Source organism: Dermacentor andersoni, chromosome 7 (genome assembly GCF_023375885.2).
Source record: "Dermacentor andersoni chromosome 7, qqDerAnde1_hic_scaffold, whole genome shotgun sequence".
NCBI classification, from domain to species: domain Eukaryota; kingdom Metazoa; phylum Arthropoda; class Arachnida; order Ixodida; family Ixodidae; genus Dermacentor; species Dermacentor andersoni.
The window spans coordinates 119,028,905-119,034,841 of NC_092820.1; the positions used below are offsets into that span (position 1 = coordinate 119,028,905).

The 5,937-nt window shown below is 42.8% G+C and overlaps 1 non-coding gene across 1 annotated transcript; it reads right to left on the reverse strand.

The window, feature by feature from the left end:
* Positions 1 to 2,406: 2,406 nt before the first annotated feature.
* On the reverse strand, positions 2,407 to 2,479 carry TRNAR-CCU (transfer RNA arginine (anticodon CCU)). The gene has a single exon. It is a non-coding gene; the product is annotated as a tRNA-Arg (tRNA).
* Between the last annotated feature and the right edge of the window lie 3,458 nt (positions 2,480 to 5,937).

Here is a 5,937-nt window from a genome sequence, read left to right on the forward strand (position 1 = left end):
TTCAGAAATCGATTACCTTTAAATGAAAGGATGCTATCGTGCTGCAACGTGATGCTGTTATTGTCATGAATTATAGCACAAGATAAAGTGACGCGTAAGTGAAAAGGCCAGTAGCCAGTCAGAGGTCGCCTAAGTGGAGTTAAGCGAAAAGACACTTTGCCCCAACAGCAGTGAAGGTCAGATCGCTGATACATGATTCCCAGGCGTATCCCAGAAAAGAGCAAATAAAAAGTCCCGTTTCAGATATACCAATGAAAACGCTTCTCCGTGATCGACTCCTGGAGCTGAACAGGAATCTACCCAATTTTTCTGGAGAGTTCGCTAATGACTGAGAGGCCCGCGGGTCGGCAAAAGCACGCCTGAGTGCTTGGAGCGGATGATGCAACAACGGGCAGCTAAGAGACCCATTAAGGGCAGATCTCCCAATGCTTCTAAGAAATAAAAAAAGAACAACTCTGCGAAACATCAGAACTGAGCCCGTCGATGAAAGCACGAAATACTTATGAAAAAGGCACGATAAAAGCGCCATATTTGTACATAGTTGGGAGCATGGTGAGCTTGCACTCGACGCCAGAGGGTGGACCACGAATGTTTCATGTTATAGCGCGAAGCTAAAAATAGACACAAAGAAAAAATTCGAACGCTCCTGTCAATGATTGAAAATTTAGTCAGAAGGTAAGCAACAATATGGCAAGCACTCCTTGAAACAGTTCTTCTCTAAAGCTTGCATGTTAGCATCCATTTTCTTTAAATATATATACATCTGACGTTGCACAACATAATTTAAAGTGTGTCTAAGCTAAGTCACAGTAGCCAGGAGTTTATATAGCACATGAATTCAATAGAAAAAAAGTTTATACTATCTAGGAAGCACAAAGTTGACGAAGACCAAAATTGCAGAGACATTTACCCTAACAAATGGACCATCAGAAACTTCTCATGGGCCGCAGGTTCCACGGTATTACCGAAGGCATGGAACATGCAGTGAGCTCATTTTTAGACGCAAGTGCACAGTAATGGCAAAGACCTCATGGGGTGATTGAAGTTATCAGACTGTCGGCACAGCTTCGATATTTCCGATATGAATGTCTTACTACTTGAATGAATGAAGTGAATAAAGAAAGCTGCATTCCCCTTAACGAGTCGCAGAAAGTGTTTAGCAAAGGTTATCTTACGTGCCCTTAGTTTTTTCTTAGTTTTTTTTTTGTTCGTTTATCTTACGTACCCCTAGTTTCGAAGCCCCATTTAGATGAAGTGGCACGCGGTGACACTGCTCTGTAACAACGTCCTTCCTCAATGCAAAGAATTCCTAGCAAAAGAAAGTCAAATTCACAAAACTTGCAAACTGTACAACTAGCGCTTCCTACCAGGGTGTGAGACTTCTCTCGTGTTTAGTATTATCAAGTACGTAAAGTCCCAAAATAAGATACAGCGTTCAGTGAATAAAGCAGCGCTTTTTCGATGTCTAGCAAATTTACAAAGTTACGCTCCATATAAACCATTGTAGTGAAATATGTTTCTTGACTCGAAAATAATAATTTACCTACAAAGGTAACGTTCGACTGAAGCAATCTAGGCCATAGCTTATACAATGCGTGTATTCTGAAGCACGAAAAATTCTAAGGCTATATATCAGGGGAGCGACGACCAAATTGACACCTAAGGAAATATGTTGAACTTAGTCGATGAATACGGACCCTTACAAGATGAATGTTGTTTTACTAGCGCCAGTTCTTCGCGAAAACTTCAAGACCTTGTTTTTTTTAATGGTAAAGATTCATCAAAATTGCTCCGCATGTTCGCCTGGACAGACACTTTCACTTCAAAATGCATGTACAGTAATATAGTAAGCGGATAAATATTTCGCGTTAATTTTACAGCGTAATAAAAAACCGTTATCACGCGTGGGTGAGCTGTGAAAAGGTTCAATTCCATGAATTCACGTTTTGCTCATGCGCCGAAATACCCGCACTTATCTTCTGTTCACAGTAATTTGCCACGCATGACAGTGACGCAGATTGTACTCTCTTTCTCTGTTGTAGCCGCTTAATCTCATGAATCACCATCTCCTCCTCCCAGAATACAACCGTCGTTACCGAAAATTTTATTACCAGGAACATTTATCGCATTCTGCGTCTTTTTTTTTTTTTGCAAGGACAAGAAACGGACGCGAGGGGAAATCGTTACAGGCATTGGTAAATCTTTTTGATGACTTCATTATGCGACAAATGTCCTTATAAACGAGAAGAAAGGGGGTTAACCGAGGGGCCCGATTTTTATTAGTTATGTCACGAGAAGCCAACGAACCCTGACACCAAGGACAACATAGGGGAACTTACTTGTGCTTAATAAATGAAGTAAAGGAACGATACAATAATGGCAATTAAAATGGGTGAAAAAACAACTTGCCGCAGGTGGGAGCCGAACCCACAACCTTCGCATTAGGCGTGCGATGCTCTACCAATTGAGCTACCGCGGCGCTGTTTGCCCATCCACTTTTCTTGAGTATTTATGTGTCCTAGTAGAACCCTGGGAGTGTTAGCCAGCATCACCACTCACAGACCTTGGCGGTGGACGTGGAACGTCCTCTTTGCCGCAGGCGTCACGAGAACGTGATCTTTTTGGGTGAAGGCAACTGGTCAATAAACCAACGCATGCTACCTCAAGGCATCATTGTGGTAGGCTCCCACCTACCACATTGTGGGTTGTGGGTTCAGCTCCCACCTGCGGCAAGTTGTTTTTTCATCCCCTTTAATTTCCATTCTTGTATCGTTTCTTTACTTCATTTATTAAGCACAAGTAAGTTCCCCTATGTTGTCCTTGGTGTCAGTGTTTGTTGGCTTCTCATGAAATGTCTTTATAGTCGCTTAAGCAGCTGAGGAATATGCAATTTATGCGTTTCCTTGCAATTTCATCCGACAACCTTAGTAGTAAACTTTGATTTTAACGCCAGACTAACGGAAATGTGCGCCTTGTCCGTTTGCTCATGCTTCGACAACAGCAGCCTCCGTCTTCGCAACCTATTACGAATGCACTTGCTGTACTTGAAGACTTACGTCACAGTTAGGACTTAGTGGTGGAAAGGGGAGGGTAAACAGAAATAGGCGATGATGATGATATGTGGGGTTTTATGGCGCAAGGGCCACTCATGGCCAAAGAGCGCCAGGCAATGTTTTAATGGAGTCAATGATGCAAGTAATGATCAATGGCGTCGTGGTTGGCTATAATAATGGAACCTGGCTGTATAGGGGCCTCAAAACAATAGTAAAATTAATATATATCTATTAAAATTGTCACAGTGACTTTTAAGGTGTACTATGAATTTAAAAGATATGTTCTCATGGAGGGATGGAATAAAATATGTTAATTCCAATAGCACTATTGCCTCAAGAGGCCCTTAGGTGCAAGGGCCTGTAGGCACGTGCTCTACAAATTGCTACTATCGCAGCTGCAGCGTCTGGTAAGATGCTGTGCTACGAATCTCTTCGGCCTATAACTTGCAATGAATTAACATCTTCCAGAAAGTTAAAAACTGACTTTCTGTGAAAAAATGGGTCAGCACCAAGCAACATTGCAGGATGAAAAGGAATGTTTTGTCGGTAGGCTAGAGGGAAGTGTTTTTTCCTTTCAGTTTCCATTTCTCTACACTCCAGCAAGACATGGAGGACGGTTAGTGTCTTGCCACATCTACAGCATATGGGAGGTTCGCTACCGGTCAAGAGATAAGAGTGCGTGCCATACGTATGACCTATCCGAAGGCGGCAGAAAAGGACCTCGATTCGCCGTATTTTTGTTATCGGTGGGAAATTTCGTAATTGTGGCTCGATCAAATGGAGTTTATTCGAGGTTTCTGTGTCCCACTTGTGTTGCCAATGCCTTCGAAGTTTTTTGCGCAGAAATGGCTTTAAGTCTGAGGCAGGGATACCTACGGAACAGCTGCCAGCTTTCGTTGCAATGGATGTGGCAATTTCATCTGCAAGCATGTTGCCGTTAATGTCTCTGTGCCCAGGTACCCAACATATTATGACGTGCTGATTAGATGTATATGCTGTGCACAGGAGCGAATATAACTCATTGAGTACAGGACTGTTGCGTTTCTGGAGTGACATTAGAGATTTTACGACACTAAGGGAGTCTGTGAATATAATAGCCTTTTGCAATTTTATTTTCTTGATATGTTTAACAGCTGTCAGTACTGCATATGCCTCAGCAGTGAATATGCTTGTTTCTGGGTGCAGGACGTTGGAGTCTGAAAATGATGGACCGATGGCTGCATACGAAACGCCGGCATGCGACTTTGAGGCATCTGTGTAAAATTCCTGGCAAGAGTACTTCGACTGAAGTTCAAGAAAGTGCATTTCAATGTGTACCTGGGGAGCGTTCTTTGTTATTTCAACGAACGAAGTATCGCACTCAATGAGCTGCCATTGCCACGGCGGACATAGCATGACAGGAGCCATAAGAGGATTTTCAAAAAGTGGAACATCCATTTCTTGACTGAGTTTCCGTACACGCAGTGAGAAGGGTTCTCTAACTGCCGGTCGATTATTAAATAAAGTTGCAGATGTCATGTTGTTTACGCTTGCGTAAGAGGGATGCTCACGGTTTGCATTTATCTTCAGAAAATACATAAAACTTGAGTACGACCTCTGAAGATGAAGCGACCACTCATTAGCTTCAACGTAAAGACTCTCCACAGGACTTGTCCTGAAGGCACCGGTCGCCAGGCGGATACCTTGGTGATGGACAGCATCCAGCATCTTCAATGCACTAGGGCTAGCCGAATGATAAACTATTGCCCCATAATCTAAGCGTGTTCGAATGAGGCTCTTGTAAAGGTTCAGGATGCATTTCTTATCACTACCCCACGTTGTGTGTGACAAAATTTTAAGAATGTTCATGGTTTTTAGGCATTTGTTTCTGAGGTGCTTCAGGTGTGAAATAAAGGTTAATTTCGTGTCTAAAATAACGCCTAGAAATTTGTGTTCTGTGCTCACAGGTATGTGCTGTCCCTGAAGTTCGACTTCAGGATTTGCTATGAGACCTCTTTTTTGAGTGAAAAGAAGACAGGTACTCTTGCTGACATTGAGCGTAAAGCCATTTTCATCAGCCCACTTAGACACCTTGTTTAAACAAAGCTGTACTTGTCGCTCGCAGATAGCGAGATTACATGACTTAAACCAATCAGAACGTCATCAACATATACTGAATAAAATATACTACGCGGTATTGATGAGCGCAAGGAATTCATTTTTATGATAAAAAGTGTGCAGCTAAGCACGCCACCCTGCGGCACCCCAGTTTCCTGTAGAAATGGTCTCGAGAGGACATTACCAATTCTGACACGGAATGTGCGATTAGATAAATAGCTTTCGATTACATTAAGCATTTTTCCGCGGATGCCCAACTCTGATAAGTCACGTAGAATTCCATACCGCCACGTGGTGTCGTAAGCCTTTTCCATGTCTAAGAATACAGAAAGAAAGAACTGTTTGTGTATGAAAGCGTCCCGAATATATGCTTCAATGCGAACGAGGTGGTCTGTCGTCGATCGGCCTTCCCTAAAACCACACTGATATGGGTCAAGGAGCTTGTTTGATTCAAGGAAGTGCAAGAGCCTGCGATTTATCATTTTCTCAAAAAGCTTACATAGACAACTTGTGAGTGCTATGGGCCGGTAGCTTGCCACAGAGGACGGATCTTTACCTTGTTTCAAAACAGGGATTACTATCGCCTCTTTCCATGCCAATGGAATGTCTCCTGTTTCCCAGATAGTGTTGAAAATAGACAACAGAGCCATCTGCGTGTCAGGGTGAAGATGTTTTATCATTATGTACATGACTCTGTCGGCTCCTGGCGCCGATTTCGTGCAGCCGTTCAAGGAAGCTTTGAACTCAGCAATGCTAAATGGATGATTGTACGGTTCACTTCCGCTAG